The following is a 15685-nucleotide window of genomic DNA, read 5'->3' on the forward strand; positions in this document are numbered from 1 at the left end:
GTAGATGTCCCATCCCTGCAAACATTCAAGGTCAGGTTGGATGGGGCTCTGAGCAACCTGGTTTAGTTGAAGATGTCCCTGCTTATTGCAGGGGGGTTGGACTAGGTGACCTTTAAAGGTCCCTTCCAACCCAAAAGATTCTATGATTCTATGTGTAGTCCTATACTTCAAGAAGCCAAGAAATACTCATTACATGAAGAAAAGCCTAGGGCTACCCAGAAAAACTGTAAACAAGGTTATTTAATTTCAGTCACAATTTAACTATGCAGAAGCCAAATAAGGACAGACTTGAAGAGCACGGCTGTATGCAGAACTTTCCATGTACTTTGATGACTGGAAGTTAATAGAGCTATCACTCTCTTTTGCATGAATAATATTTGTTACCAACTTAGTTCTATTAGATTTATGAATTGTTCATGAGCAAAGTCTCATTGTCTTTAATACATTTGCTACATGTAAGCTCTCCTGGAACAGTTTAGAAAACTAATTTTCAGGCTACTTATGGTTTGGTTTATGTGTTCTCAGATTTGGATAGTGGGTGGTTGCTGCACTGTTTCAATTTCAGTATTGGCTGACAATCTTCTTGCAAATAATAACAAATCCCCCCCCCCCCCCCCAACATGTCCAGGAGGAATTCTTAGATGTGTAATTGATCCATCTCAAATAATTAAAACATCTGAGACTTATGAACATTTGTACAATTAACCAGAAGATGCTAGAAGGCTCGTGACGAATGATTAGTAGCCCACTATGGAGCATAACTAGTCAAAATTTGACACCTGTCCTCAGAAACGTACTTGTCTTTATGAATCTGATTTAAAACCTTCATTCATTTCTGAACCAGCTGTGGACACTAGCTTGGAAATTATTTTTACTACTACATCGAAGTACAAAAAATAGACAGTGCAGATGCTGTGGGCATGATGTTTGGCTAGGATAAATCAACAGATTTTATACAAAGCCGTACTCCCTTTGACAACTGCAGAGATTTGGCCAAAGATATTGAACAGACAGTTAATAGATCTTTTTGAAGGTATTAAGAAGTTAATTAGGCAAGGTCTCCACCTCTTTACTTTTGATATTAATGACATAAAGGCATATAAAAGCGATGTTCCAACTTTTTCAAATTATCACTAAGCAGTACAAGGGCAGAATGATACCTATGAATAGACATAGAAGGAGTTAATACACAGGCTCACTTGATTTGATGAGTGGGTCAGAGTTCAGTGCACATGAATACTTTGTGAATGAAGCATACAAATGAAATTATTTACTAATAGAAGAATGCATTAATGCAATCAATAAGAATAGAAGAGATTTAAGAGTTAAAATATCAGCAAATCTTCATCTCTAAAGACTGCAGAGATTATGAAAATACAAGCTGTGCAAAAACTATGAAGCTAAATGATTGAGTCCCTTCCTAGATTCTAGAAATGTCACTTTTCAACTGTGTCTTCTCTCTCAGAAATCTGTAATGTATTATATAGTGGAAAGCGTACTTATGTAATGTTAAATAATGTGCAAATAGTAGAATTATGCATTTACATGGCACTATGCAACTGTTTTGGTCTGAAATGCTTAAAATTTAAAGTCCTAGTCTGACAAACATTTCACAGAGCTTGTAACCAGGTATCTTCCCAGCACAGTTAATTGGGCTACACAGAGTAAATGATGCCTGGTTGTAAGTATTTCTGGGATCATCCCTAAAAGAGGCAATATGACAGGTTTGGAATTCAGTGTTAAATGTCACCTAATCAAACACTGAAAAAATATTGTAATAAATCATTCAAAGTAAAGCAGGACTAGATGATACTATTCAAGATAAATTATATCTGATATATAAAAATAAAATATTAACTTGAGCCATTCAGCATGGTACAAGTGACTGAGTATAAAAATAACGATCGAGGCAGTCACTCAGGATTCAAAACCAAAAGAATTTAAATTAAAAGCAATGGACATTATTCTGATAGAGGTTGTATTGGTATTTGCACTGTTCAAGGTGTCTAGCATTTTCCCAATAAATGCTGTGTCTACCATTCAGCACACAGAAAGACTTTATTGAGGCTTTTTTCTTTCCAATAATGTCTCCAGTTATAATTTTTAATGAAAGAGTGAAGGTACGGATGTCTGCCTGCCTGCACTTCCCACAGTTCAGATTAGGAATTCTTTCCTTGCATTATACACATTAACGTCCTTGGAAGATAAACAGATTTGTTAAAGTGTCCTTACAAGGTGATATAGTTTAGTATTTAATCAGTTATTCCCCAAAGGTTAAACATTAGAAAAGACATCACAAAAGCAGTGACTGGTAATACTTTCACTTCTATGGCCATTGACATATTCATATTTGTCTACATAATTTCAAAATCTACTATCATCTACATAGGTTTTTTTGGAAGACAGAAATACTTTTTTTCAGTAGATGATGCTAGAAAAATTTAAAGAGATACAGCCAACCTATTAGTTTCCCCATGTTATTAGATGCAACCTTTAACATTGTTATAGACTTTGGAGATTAGCAAGGAAATAATTTCTCCATTTTTTGTTTGTTAAAAAGGCTATTTATTTCTATTTATTTTTTCCTGTTGACAGACTACGTGTAGTTATTTTACTTGCTCTCTCCACATGCAACAGGTTAGTTTTGTAGTTTTGTGTGTCCTTCCCTACAATGTTAGAAAGAAAAAAAATAGGAAAGTGTAACTGTAACTCTACAAAAATTGGCTGACAAGACCCTCTAGTAGGTAAGATGCTTCTAACGTTTCCAAGAATGACTAGATTTCAAGTTCATGGTGTTCTCTTAGTGCTTGTAAAAGCTATGACTCTGACAGCCTGCAAAACTGAAATCTTTTTTCATTACTTCTTCTGTAGAACAAGTGTGGCTATAGTACAAGATTTTCTAACTTTACACCCAAACACCTTCCTCTTTTTCAAAGGATCACTTCTCCAGGAGTGAAACAGCAGTAAATTCTTGTGGCATCATTTCCTAGGGTGCCACTGCCAGCTGCAGTGCTAAGAGGCATACTCTCAGCTAGCTGGAGAGTCATCATATTGGTCTTGAGAGATAGCGTGTGTGTCTCGAGATCTTCAGGAGCTGGAAAAATGGTTAAAGACATTGTAGAGATTATTTCAGCCTGACATATATCTACTTTAGATCTTATTTCTCCAACTCCTTTGCAGGCTCAATGGAAAAAAACACCTGCTGAAGAGGAAAATGGATTATTTTGAATTTTCAGCATTGAGTAGCTATTCCCAGCTGCTGGGCACTCCAGAAGTTGATGAAGCTCGCATGCAAGAGGGAGGAATACATTGGCAGTTCCTCATCAGTTGGCAGCAAACCTTCCACATCTATATCTTCGAGGTGAAACAGTGACTGACAGTCCCCTGAAAGATATTAGCTTATAAATGATCAAAAAAAAGTCTCTGTTTTGGCAATGCTTTCTTCCTGCTTCTGTCAACAGCTACGAGGATTGCAAGCTTCTTTTGTCTATACATTTTATTGATGGATAAGATAACCACAAACATATACACTTTCATTGTTCAATAGGATCAATACCACTTTAATGTTACTTTAGCACTGATTTAAAGTTGTTTTATTTTTAGAGCTGAGGAGGAAAATCTCTAACAAGCTACAGATTCTGAGTCCTTAACATAATATGGCTACCATTTTTATAACAGAAAATCTGGAGCAGGAAATGTGGCTAAGTTTTTTCTTGACCAAATATTGCATGATCTCAGGATAGTATCAGGTTAAGCCTATAAAAAGAAGCTGCAACGCATTGATTTCATTGACATCTCTGTCACTGATTCTTTTTGTGACCTTGGACAATTAATTTATTCTCTGTTGTACTTTGTTTCTCTATTGAGAAATGAGTTCTTAACAACATTCAGTTATTGATTATTGTAGGACTTTGTGAAAAGGGGGGTGGAAACTGGTTCGTGTTTATCGAATAAACTAGATAGGCTTGCATTTTTATACATTTAAACGCCTAACAGTTCCCTGTGCTCTTTACAAAGAACCAAGGGGAAAAAAGATCTTCTGATGTTCAGTCCTTTCAAAAGTATATTCAGCAGTGTCCATACTGTATTTAATTGAATAAATCCCTAATCAGGAATATTTATAAAAAGCGCATACATCCAGTACGAATTTTTCATTGGGTGTTTTGCCATTTTTCAGGTAGATTTCTGAATTCATTCACTCCTCTATAACAAAAAATCCTGTTTATCCAGTCCTTTATATCTTCAGCCTCAATAACTTTTCAGTTGACCATACAAGCTGTGATGAGGTACCAGGTTTGTTCCTTTCAATTTTATGGTCTACAAAGCAAAATTTCACAGGCCCTGCTAACTAACATTTTGAAAAAAAGGAAGAGAGGGAAATGAAAGAGCATTTCTTTTCAGAAAACTTGTAACCTGCTACCTTTGCTTATACTGACCTGAGCCTATGTCTAGGTAGTCTGCAAAGCTCACAGCCAGGTATGTGCAATGGTAAATAGAACTATTTAGTTTCACAGTTTATAATTTTCCTGCTCTCTGATCCAACAGCATTTGAAAACTTACTAATGTAATAAATGTGATTTAATTAAATGTTCACAAGATCTGTGTGCCATTGTCCCCCCAAAGGGTTACTAGCAGTTTGAGTTAAATCCCTGGAAATCACGAGCAATCCATTCATTTTCAGGTGGTAGCTAACCTAGGTGGTAGCACTGAAGCAGAATATTCAAACAAGGGAAAAGTGCACAATCTAAAGAGGAAAAGGTCTGTTAAGGTTGGTTTATACTTCCTCTGCCCAGTGTACCTACAAAAGAAAGCACTATTAAGTGCAGGGAGAAGAGTCATTGCAAAACCAAGTTCTTTCTCTGATATTCACATCTTTCAGATATGCCAGTGCAAACGCTTCAGGGGATACAACCAAGCAAGAGCAAGCCACGGTAAAGACACAAGGCAGGCCCCAACCTGTGATTACAAACACAGTTTTACAAGCAGGCAGAAATATCACCAAGTTCTTTTCTGCAGCAGACAGCGTCTGTGTCCCTATAGATATGACTGAAATAGGACTGTACAATTCCCCAAAAGGAATATATCTCATAGACTGCAAACAGACTGACACTGATGCTGTCATACACTATGCTGTCCAGAAAGTAGATTATAAAGCACAAGTTTTAGAAAGAACACCTGCAGCAAGTTCAATGTGGTGTAAAAGCTGATAGTGACTCAGCTACACATAAGCAACATTAAAATCAACGGGAGTTTCAACACCATTTGGAATTACAGCCTTAAGACAAACAGCTGAGGTCCCTCGTATTGTCACAAACCTGCGGCTAAATTATACTACCAATTTATCTACAATAATTTGTGTTCATTATACCATGGTATTTTTGCTTTTTCCTAATGGCAATATTCATGCTGTTATCCAATACCTTATATACAATCAGAACAAAGAGACTATACTTTCTTTTTTTGCAAGATATACCCTTTAGACTTCATTTGTCAAAAAGGTAGAGTAACATTAGATATTTACAACAAATGCTAAATTTACCTTGCATTCACTGTATCTCCGCTTCCAGATTCACTATGTCTTCTATACTTACAGGTTCTTTAGAGTAAATGCATAGCAGGCTTAATTCTGCAGTTTCTCAGTAAATATATTAATTTTGACCTCTTCCTTCTCTGGCATTCTGTCAGCAAGGCATAACGCAACATAACGAAAAAAATATAATGTAATTAATACAGAACTTTTTGATGGCTCTGACCTCAACATTTTAAAAAGCAGTGGCTTGATCGACAAGCAATACCAGTTGAGATTTTTACAAGGAAAAAGTTCCAGTTCATTAACAAGTAATATAAAGAACTAACGAGCATCTTTTACTAAATGGAAAGCAGTGAGTTTCAAATATCTATTATTTATGCATTTATCTGGATTTTCACATTATCACATATAATGCAAATATTATAACATAACAACCTAGAACCCAAGTATTTAAGCTCTACACAGACAGAGGGTGGAGAACATAGGGAAGACAAATTAACCTTTCCTTTTCCTTGCTCCTCCTGCTAGTCTGGGGCCACATGCTGGCTTTAATACCCAGTGCCTCCCAGGCTGCTGCTCAAGCCCAGAATGTGGAATGATGGATCCAAATTTTCCTGTGGTAAGTCAGCATGAACCCACATCCCTTCTACATTGCTGGCCTGCCGTCAAAATTACCTTTCCTACTGGTCTGCAGAGGTGTGGATATTATTGCCATGGCTCTCGGTAATTGTGCAGACAATCCTTCACTTTGTATCCCACAGTTCTGAGAAAAGCTCAGCCTTGTCTGTGTTTGTAATTTTGAATGAAAATTTTCTAAATTCCAGAAATACAAATACACAGCACAGCAAGGTTTGCGTTCACACTGGTTCTAGCATCCCTACTCAACAGTATGTTCAAACAGTAAAACAAGAAGTTTCTTTGAGCAAATTTCAATCTTTGCTGAATTCTCCTTTCTCTTCCTTCCAGAAGCTCATAAAATAAATGCAATAATGAATGGAGAGGGCTAAACCAAAGAAGAATCTTATTTCAGAATCATTAGGGAGCAGGAAAGATGGCATGTAGCTTTTTGGAATAAAGTAGACATTCAAAGCTCCTTGTGCTGTGAAGCAAAATCATGTAAATGCTTGCTTCACAAATACATCTGATCATGGGGATAGACATATCCACCATAGACACGTCATTTTTGGAGCTGGTTCCCGCACCTCTTGTCTCTTAAGCCTCTCCAATACAGGTCATGCAGGGAAAGAAGTGGATGTCAGGGAGGAGTTTCATTTAGATCTGTTCTTGCCCAGCATAGAGTCCAACAGAGACAATATGTCACCGGCTTAGGTTTGAGGAGCTCTTTGGCTATTCCATTTCTGCCTGCGAGTGATTTGGACTATAATACAGGGTTAGGAAGCTGTAACTCAGTTTCCTCCAGCCGTAGGATGAAATGTTACTTTGGGATAGTGATTTACATTGAGATTAATCACAACCATGGCCATGGCAAATTGTTACCCTGTTCTGTTTTAGAGATTTCATTGTACTGCACATATTAAGTCAAAGATGACTGAGTCCGTATTCTTGGTATTGCTTGAAAGTAACCATACTACTGCTATTACACATTGGCTGCCTGAGTTAACTGATTATATGGTTATTTAATGTAGCTAGGTGGTAAGCCTTATGTCATTATAATGATTCAATTGTTACAGTCCTAAATAAAAGTGGACAATTTGGATCAGGAGCCTGAACATCTGACAAGCTGTGTGGTGTCTAGATCCAAAGTTGTGGTTTAGCACACTATACATATGTGGGCAGCTGCACCATTTAGCTGTGGATCCAGGCTTGGGCTGGAACACCCCAGGCTGGTTTGAACGCTTCCTTCCAAAGTCTGGCGGGTTTCAGTGTGATGGTTTTCAGTTCGGCCCATTTTTAACAAAAGCAAATGCAAATGAGAAGCTACCCAGAAATAGCACTGCATATCAATTTTCTACATCAATTTATAATGCAATGCAAACAGATGGTACATTCAGGCACTGTCAGAGAAAGCCGTTTGGGTTTTGGTGACTATTCCTTTTTTATTTTTGATGGTATATTTATTCTGTCTATTTCCATTGCTGAGTTGTTTCAACACCTGTATAAAATAAGATACCACTGTAAGTGAGAGCTATGTAAACTAATCTTGGTAACATATGCAGCTTTCTCAGTCCCGAAGTGATTTTCTGACCAATGGTGTAAATTTTAAAGCATACCACTTTTTGATGGCAATCAACAACATTCTCTTGGTTTCTTCTTCCAGAAAGAGGGAATAATTTATCAGGGATCATGAAAAGCCATTTCCAAAACCATGAAAGGTTCCTTCTATTTTTAGGAGGCATGTTTAGCGTTAAAGAGGAGTCAACAGACCATTTATTTTGAAATTCTATTCCACACAGTATTTGTATTCTACATTTTCTACAGTATTTACAAAAAAAGGCCAGTATGGTGATCTAAATTCAGGACACATATCTCAGAGAAGATTAATTCAGATAAGGCTTGGGGCAACACACAGCTTATGCAATTTACTGCCACCATTTCCACTGAATCTTTGCTGATTAATTCAGCTGCAGCAAAAAAAGTAACCATTGTTTTTTTAAGGGTGGAGCATGGTTGCTGGGTAGTATACTGATACCATATAGATCTGAGGTAACTCCCTCTAGTGCCTACAGCCAGTCAGAAATTCTCCAGTTCAACGTTTTCATCAGAAATTGTTCATTCACGAAGAAATTCAATCACTAAAATCTGCCAAATACCTCATGCCCAGAATAAAATTTATGGTCATGATGAACAAAAGCAATGCAGAAGGCCCAGCTGTCTATTGTTAGTGCACAAAGAAGGTGATTTAGTTTTGAGGACTGAACCTCATTTTTCCAGTGTCCCCCACTTGCTGTTCTCTCTCACGCTCTTCAAGTCTTATTCTACCTTGCATTTAGTAATTACCTCCTGGAGCAAATACTTCAATCCCAGTCTCAGTAAAATAAAAAAATTGCCAAGCTAGAAAGTATTTAATCTGCTTGGTCTTCTTTTTTCTACCTCCAAGCCCACAGTATTGAATTTTTAAGCTCAGAAAATTCTCTAAGAACAATAAAATCATTTTCCTTCAAGTTTCTCTTTGGGTAACACAGGCAAATAAATATGCATCTACTTAAACTGTTGAGTGAGCACCTAACACCAACTCTAACAGTATAAGATTCTCAGTATCCTCTCTGCTGTACAGCAAACATCTACACTGGATTAATGGATACAAGCCATTTATCATAAAACAGTTTCCCTGTATCCATCAAAGAGGTAAATTAAGACTAATGTGAAGTATTGCAACAATTCTCACACCAGCTCAGACATATAATAGCTTTGGTAACTCAGAGAAGGGGTCATTGGGTTGTGAATGACATCCTGAAAGGTAAATCCTGACAACTGGGGGGAAAAAAAAAAAAAAAAAAAAAAAGAAAAAAGGGGGGGGGGGAGAGAGAAAAAAAGGAAGCGCTCATGTTCTGTGCTCAGTAAAGAAGGGAAGGAAAATGACTGACAGTTCAATATAGCACATGAAAGGGGCAAAAGATCTGAATTAAGTGAAACAGTGTAGTTCAGAAAAGGATCAAGAAATGTTCTTCTGCGGGATGTAAAACAAATTATTTAAATTTTATATGACTTGGTTTTCCCATTTTGTAAAATGGGGAGTATATGCTCTTGTTTTGTTTTGTCTATTTATAATGTGAAGTCTCCACAGCAGGGTCTATGGAACCTGGCACAGTCGGACCAGATCACAGCTGCAGTCTTTAAATTCTACAGTTTTAATCAATGAACCTTATTTGTTACGTGTTTATGATGGCGTGGTCTTCCGGATTAGTGCTGTTGGTAATACCATTGAATTTACTAGTAATGCATTTCAATCGGGTTGCTGTTGAGAGTCAGCATAGACAGCTCCTTAGCAGCAGTGTGAAGACATGAAACCACGCTGGATGTGCTAGCCATAGAACCAGCATGTGACCTTTCGCTGCACAACCACTGTTGGAGACAAAAAGAGAAAACTACGTAGTATCTAATTCCCAGTGAAGGGCGTGATTAAAACGAGATTTACATTGAGAAGTAAATTAGCACACTATGTTATTCCCATACATCAGAAAATGGATGACTGTAAAAAATCTTTGTTTACATACTGTAATCTATTTACCTGATATTTACAGATAAATAAAATAGACACAGATCAGGCATAAATCAATGCAAATCATATGTTTATGTTCATCAATTGAACCGTATTTTTTGTGAATTTGTTGATAACCTATTATTTCCATAATGAAAAACAAGTAAAAACTTCCCCCAAAAGAGCAAGTTCTTTTTCTATTTACTATGCAAATAGAAGCAAACTGCATTTTCCATTTCTAATTAAATCTCTACCTGTTCCTCAATCAGGTAAATTGCTATTAACTTCTTGCTAGGTTATTTTTGGGACTATTTTGAACAGAACTATTCTGGTTGCTATAATTAAGACTTCTAAAATTAATATTTAAATTTTATAATTGCTGGACTATGGCATCCTGAGAAATAATAATTACCTGTCTGATTGCAGAGTTGAAGTGAGCTGTTATGTGCATTTGACTCTCTTTAATCTTGCAGCCTGTATCCCTGTTCACTTGAACAATGTTATTAAGTTCTGAAGCTGATTACATGGGTTGGTTTGTGAGTCAGACAGCCAACCCTTCAGGCATCTAAAAATAATGTTCTGTTTCTTTTGTTAAGGGGGGAAGAAAAAAAAAATGCCTGTACCTCTTTAAGCAACCTAAGCCAGACCTTAGAGTGAAAGCCCAGCCTGGTCCAAGCAATTCAAAAACCTCACATCAAACCTGAAGTTCTTTTTAGGTGCTAAAGGCAGGGAACAGAAAATTCTTGATCTCATCAGCTGAACATCGAGCTGAGATGGATGTCAGTATCTCATCAAGTCTGTCTGCAGTTCCTGTCTTGAGGTCTGAGACTCTCTGTGCTTTGATAACAGCAAGGAATTTGGAGCAGGGAACACAAGAAATTATTAAAGTAATTGCTCAAAAATAGCAAATAACTCCATCACAGGTTATTATCTGCAGTGAGGTTATGTTTGCGAATGCGAGAGAGAGTTCAGTGCGCATATATAACTCAGAATGACAACATTCCTAGAAAACAACAACCACCACAAATTGCTTTAAGGATGAAATACCCTGAGAGCGCTCAGTTCAAGACAGAGAGTAGGTGGTCCATTACCTTTCATGCCTCTGTCTAAAGGTCTTCAAGAAAAGAATGGACTTCTTCGGCTGCATTAAGGGACTGATGTTGCAATTTTGTTTCCTTTTTTTTTTTTCCTCCTTGGAAATCCTGTTCTGAGTCAAATGTTTTGATTTCTGTATATTCACCCAAACATGAAGAGCAGCTCAATTTAAAGAGTAGCAGAAAAGGCAGACGGAGGAAAGAACAATTTCCTGTATGGCATGAAAAGAAAAAATGAACCACTTCAAGAGTCTGGTTTTCAAAACTAAAGGTCTACCCTCATCCTCTCTAATGTGAAGCAACCTAACTAACATTTGTTAGTAAAAAGCTGATTAAGACTCAGCGGAGAAAGACTGCTACTCCTGCAGTGATTGAGTTAATGCAAGACTTGAATTGCCCTCTAGAAGCTTCTCTCTATTGATTATACAAGAACCTAGGACAACTACACTCTTAATTAGGATCCTCAATTAAGTACTTAAAATTTGGTGGGATCAATGCCAACCAAAGCAATTACCCTCACTTTTTTGTACAAATAGAGTCCTACATCACGTCTTTTATTTCCTGGGAGACTCATCACTGAAGGTACAGTTCTTGAACTGAAAACAAATGGGTTTTTTACCACTTTCTGTGTTGTCCTGATTCAGGGACCTTTTGGGGAGCTAAAATGGTCTCTGCAAGACTATTCTTTTTTCCCTTCCCTTTCGCTGAAGGATTTACCCCCATTCTGTGTCTTCAACTGCTCCTGTATAAAACCACAGTGATACAGAGTGCAAGAAGACAGACACACCCCTCAATACCGAAATTAATACAACAAGGCAAGCACATTTGAAAATAGTCCCCAATGCATCTGCTCATGTCCTCCCCTCACCTTCAGTAAAAGAACTGTAGTCTCCTCCCACATTAGTCTTTCTGTTGCTCTATAATTACAATTGCTCATTAGTATTTTTACCATAGCTTTCCTGGAAGATGGGGGTAGGAACTGAACAGTCATTAGGTTCTCTACCACATATTTGTAGAATTTCACAAATCTGAGTTTCATTTTGCTTCTGACTGCCTTTTTTATTTCCTATGCTTACACTATAAACTTAAAGAACATACCATGTACTAGCTAATAGTTTACATGTTGCTACAATCATTGCATAGTAATTCCATACATGACTAATTAAGCATCAAGCATCAATTTGAACTGTAGCTCATCAATTCTTTAGAGAACATTTAAAAAGGAAACAGACTTCAGCCAACTGTTCCTTGCTTTATGTGATTTAACTTGTCAATAAGAGAGGTTATATTTTCATCTGAGTTATCATAATTTAAAAATTCCTTTTTCAAATCAGAATCATATTGCAGAATGGATTTCATGGTTTTAATTATTCCAAAATCATGCACTACTTACAATAATTAACAACTGTCTGTAATTATGGGTGCATAGGGGTTTCTCTGCTTAATGCAAAGTGCCCTGTTGAAAGTCAAGGTATTTCGGTGGAGGAAGGACATAAAATGTCACGGGATATGCTGAACAGAAAGCTTTGCTCTTCTGATAGAGAGTAATATAATTTTCAAATTAAAGTTTAATTTTTTTAACTGCCTTTAAATACTGCTGATCTATTTTAGGAACCATAAAGAAACATATATAGATCTACATATATAGCTGTATTTATTTGAAGTGTAATAATTATACTCAGTAGAATGGACTGATAGTCTGTGTTATGTAGTCTGGTTATTACTGAGAAAATAACAACACTCTCATCTGTGTCTGTGGTGGGGTGGTTCTGGTAATCACTTTCTGTTATTTTCTGAATCATAAATTAGAAGCATCCATAATAGTTACATAAGATAAGACAAAGCACCTAGTGAACTAATGACTTTTTCAATCTGAGAAAAAGGAGATTATTCTGAAAGTGATCACAAAATTGCCTTTGTTTATATTTCCAAAGAAGATATCTTTCTTGCTCTAAATATAGCAGAACTGGCAATCAGAATGGTCAATGAGTTTGAAGGAAAGTATTTTCCTCAAATAAAATTTGAAGATCAGTCACCTAACGTTCAATTTTCCTCTAAATTAGGAAATAATTGTTGTTGTCAAAGTTATAAATTATTCATAATTGGAGTTATCTCTGATCTTGAAGTGTTCATGTTTCTAGTGTTCATCTTTGCCTAATGCAAGAATTCAGACCTAGATAGATTCATCTTTCCTAGCATGAGAACTTGCATTCATATGCAGATCTGTTCATCTTTCTTTCCAAAATAATAGCTATGCAACAACAGTATATTTAGAAACACTTTTTCCTATAGAAAAGGATGTTTCTTCTCAATTGACAGCTTGAAGACTGCACACTTGTGTGTGTGCGTGTGTGTGTGTGCACGGGCATGTTTGTTCACATGCATGTACGCTATCTCCATACATATTTCTAACTCTAATAGTAGAGTTGAGCTTTCCTCTTTCTAAGCTTTTGTTCAATAAACAGAAACAAAGTCTTTTATAGTCAGGAATCAATGATCATTTGGAACCATTCAAGCTGTACTTTTTAATCCTGATTAGTGAGAAGAGCAATACTCCCAATGAACAAAATTGTGATTGTATTAAGTAGAACTGACAAAAGTCCCATTAGAAAACGATGCTCTCTGCTATGTTTTCCTATAATGCCACTTTTTAAAACAAAAAGTCCCATATTTCTTTTGTCAATTGGCAGCCAGAAGCTGAAATTCATCCCAAATGTCTCTGTACTGGCTAAAAAAAGTATTTTATTATAAAGATGATACTGCCATCTATTGGATGACATTACTATACAAAACTATTATGTCCTTTCTCTCTGGATTCAGCAAGGACAAATAAATTATGTGATTCACCTGATTTCCTGTGGAGTTTTATTAGCAACTAGATTATAACAACCTTTATTTAGTGTATAATGTATGTCTTATACAAAGAGCTTGGTCCCCTCTTTGCTACCATTACCAATTACGTGGAGAGAGATATTTTAGCATAGTGATAAATTTAATGATGTGTCATGTCACTGGAACAACAGCAAAATAACAAACCAACAAAAAACCCACCAAAACCCACCCCTTAATACTACCTCACATCTCAGAAAGATCTTATAGAGATGTTTTCAGGCACAGTATCAGTGAGTGGAACTGCATCACTTGCTGTGCTGGAATAAAAGATCTCATTTCCATGTAAGTGGCAATCTTTTGCAATACAAAGAGATTCCTGTGATATACAGAGACTTCACAGGGTTTTTTTTAAGTAACCTAGTGAAGCTTCAAAGAAATATTTTGCCCATCTAAGATTGATTTTATTTTCTTATAAAATTTTAATTGAAGTTCTGATTTCTTTTGTGACATCCCTGCAGCAGCTATCTATATCTTAGGCACACAAACTGTGCATTTTTATGAAGAATACAGGTGTCAAAAGTATAAGCACGGAAAACTTATATATGAGCTTTGATAGCTGTAGTTCAGTCCTTTACTTAGTCGGACCTCACGGCAGTAACTGCATACTGTAAAACAAATGAAGGAAGTTAGAGAAGTGTCCCCCTGTGTTCTGTCAGTTCTGGCAGTGCAGAGGCCTGGAAAGCATTGCTCCGCTACAGAAAACAGACAAACAAATAACAATGGCAACAGAAAACAATGACAAAAGAATGACAAATCTCCTTTGACTTCATCTATTGCCATATCTTTATGACACTCTGACTAATCAGGGTTTTCTTGTTCCTTCTCTTTCTTAGCCTTCAGAAGAGCAAGAAGTCATTTTAGTTTTCATGGCCCAGAAGATTAGCTGACTACAGTAAATATCACGTACATAACCTCTGTTATTGTTGATGCATAGACCACTGGTAAGTGACTTAACTTTTTCTTTCTGAAACGGACTTGGAAGGCCAGCAGTTGAAACCAGTAGGAAGAAAATTCCACCCTACTTTTAAACAGAACATATGTGATCCAGAACACTGAGGCAATAGCAAGCTGGAACCTCACAATGCTAACTGTGCCGGCACTGCCGAGAGCGGAATTTCACTTTGCAACCTCTTTGACGTTTTTATTACTGAGGTTAAACCCAGACAAGTTTAGCTAACTGTGTGCTAAGGCCAAGAGGAGCCATCACAGAAAGTACAAGATTCTAGCCTGCCATGCCTGGAAAAAAAACATTTCTTCAGGCTAGTGTTCTCCTAGGTAAGTATAAATGCCTCCCATTACCATTAATGGCATAGAAAGGATAGCTAGTAAGTATTAGACTAGAACTCAGAAGATCTTGCATCTAATTATACTTCTGCTCCAGCATTTCTACATGACCTTGGGCCAGACACAAAAAAAATCTATCTATGCTTCAGGCTACCACTGGTAAATGGAGATAATAATATATACGCCCCTTACAGCAGTGTTGTGAGGTTAAATTCCGGTTACTCTAATTTTAACATTTGTTTTCCAGTATTGAAATGATAAAAGCCATTAAAGGTCTATTGCAGTAAGATTAGAAAGGAGTTTGACTTTCTTTTTTGTATGCTTACCTTTCCCCTAACACATAATTTAAAGAAAAAAGGGGATTCTTTTGGAAACAGTCTCTGCTAAAAAGCAGCAGGAAGATTTGTGTGTGGCAAAGCACCTGTAGAAAAAGAACGTGCAGTAGAAGGGGAAGAAAGCTACAGTCCTGTTCTGTGGGAGATTGCAGAACCTACCTACAGAAGGGCTGATAATGTAAACTTAGTGTATTGTAACAACCAGAATTTTGCCATTATTAAAGGGGAAAAGTCTGTTGATGGCAGTAGTGCGAAATTACAATCTCTGCCAGCTCCAATGGCAAAGAGGATATGGAAAAGTGGCACCAGTGTAATATCAAAGCCATGTTGTGGGTTTCTTTGGACAGACAGCAGGTGAGTTCAGAGCAAATGCAATTTTGATTTGCTTTAA

The sequence above is a fragment of the Aquila chrysaetos genome, chromosome 1 (genome assembly GCF_900496995.4).
Source record: "Aquila chrysaetos chrysaetos chromosome 1, bAquChr1.4, whole genome shotgun sequence".
Lineage (NCBI taxonomy): Eukaryota > Metazoa > Chordata > Aves > Accipitriformes > Accipitridae > Aquila > Aquila chrysaetos.